Consider the following 1,882-nt stretch of genomic DNA (forward strand, 5'->3'; position numbering starts at 1 on the left):
ATAAGATATCTACTACATGCATTTTGCTTACAGTAACTGCCTAAAACTCACCAGCTATATAGAGTTAAACTCTGTATTAAAGGACTATTGAGTTACAGGGGAATTGGCCATATCAGGTAGCTAGTGACATAGTACCAGTTGTGAAAATTGAGATAAATGAGTTGACAAATGGATTCATTGAATATGTTAATATTGTGAATGAGAAGACAATTCACCAGGATAATATACTCACATGTATGTTGATATGACAAAAACCACAGACTGACATCAAATGGATAAAAAAATACTGGGGAAAAAGTGAAAATGCCAACCAAAATAACAAGATGGGTGGGCTGGGTGGGAGAGCACATTTAAGGCATCTAAAAAAAAAAATTCCACATGGCTTTGGCTTATTAAAATATTTTACACTATCTTTTTTTCTTTTTAAAGAAGATTTGAAAGCACCTACAAATCAAGCAGACTGTTAAAAAAAATCCCGCATGGCAAATTCAGTTTGTAAGCGTCATTCAGATATTTGTCAAGGAAAATAAAGAAGCCTCTGCCCATGAGATTGCACATGGTGGAAGAGGTCCTTCCAACCCTGTCTATCTTATGCTGGATGGCAGCCCAGAGGTTCGCTGTGCAGCAGCTACAAACAAGGTGTTACTCTCTGGAAGGGAAGGGACTGTGGAATTTCCACTGGTTGGCGAGCAACCCAGCTTTAATTTTTCCAGATACTCTGCATGTACAGGCTTATGACACTGGAGAACTTTGATGGCATCCTTTACTTTGAACCACTCTGTCTTCCTTCCTGTATTAACAGAATCTTCCCAGTCTTCTAATATTTCAGTGACAGTAAGGACATAGACATATGCCCTGTGCTTTCTGTCTTGGTTCTCAAATATGCCCAGGAGTCTGCCTGACTTTCCTTTGACTCCAGCCTCTTGGTAAGCCTCCCTCACGGCAGCACCGGCAGGCTCCTCCTGGGGCTCCAGTCCTCCTCCTGGGCCAGTCCACTGGTCCGGGAGAGAAGCCTGCACACCTGCAGCACCTCGTCCTCCTGCTCGCTCCGGAAGCACAGGGACGCCTCCCGCTTCTTGAAGCCCTCGCGGTCATAGGTCCGCGGCCTAGGGGGGCTTGGACCTCATCGCAGAGGCGGGCTCTCGCTGCCGCGGCCCCCGCGGAGGCCGCCACCCCGCCGGGGCGCGGGGGCGAGGGCGAGTCGGGGCCCAGGGCGACGCGGCCGGTCAGTCCCGGAGCCGGCGGCCGCTCCGACGCGGGGCGGGGCGCGAGCGCCGGTCCCTGCAGCCCGGGCACCGCGGAGGGAGCGCGGCCTCCGCCCGGGCATCTGCGGCTTTCCCCGGTTCCCGCCGCTGCCGCCGCCGCCCCTGGCGGAGCGGGGCGCGAGGTGCGGGGAGACGGCTGCAGGGGCTCCCGCCGGCCCGGCAGCAGCGCCGCGGCCGCGCGAGGCGTTTGGTGTCGGCTGCGGGCCGTCCTGTCAGGGCCCTCTGACGTGCTGCGTGTGCACAGGTGGCTGCGCGGTGCCCGTCAGTGAGCCGCCCGTGGCGGGGTCTGTGTTCGGGGACGGGTGTGTTTGTGGCTGCAGTTGCCGCAGTTCGTCCCGGCCCTCCAGACCTCCCCAGCCCCACTCTCGGCCTCGTGGTCCTGGCATGCCCGCTGCTTCTGCCCCTCGGATGCTTCCTCTGGGCTCCGTCCCCAACACGTCCACGTCACGCCTGCTGCCTTAGTCCTGCAGAAATCCTGCGCTTTGGATTTGTGCCACCTTCTGTAAGTTGAAAGCTTCTGGACCAAGTGCGGCAGTGAGATGGAGTCAGAAGAGGAGGTGAGCAAAGTGATTTCTGTCCTGTACCTCTTTTTTTTTTCCTACCTTTTCAAGCTATTA

General features: G+C 54.9%; 1 pseudogene; it reads right to left on the reverse strand.

Annotated features, from left to right (window-relative positions):
* Nucleotides 1–393: 393 nt before the first annotated feature.
* Nucleotides 394–1,651, reverse strand: LOC141577410 (diphosphoinositol polyphosphate phosphohydrolase 2 pseudogene; annotated as a pseudogene).
* Nucleotides 1,652–1,882: the final 231 nt, after the last annotated feature.

This window comes from Camelus bactrianus, chromosome 4 (assembly GCF_048773025.1).
Source record: "Camelus bactrianus isolate YW-2024 breed Bactrian camel chromosome 4, ASM4877302v1, whole genome shotgun sequence".
Lineage (NCBI taxonomy): Eukaryota > Metazoa > Chordata > Mammalia > Artiodactyla > Camelidae > Camelus > Camelus bactrianus.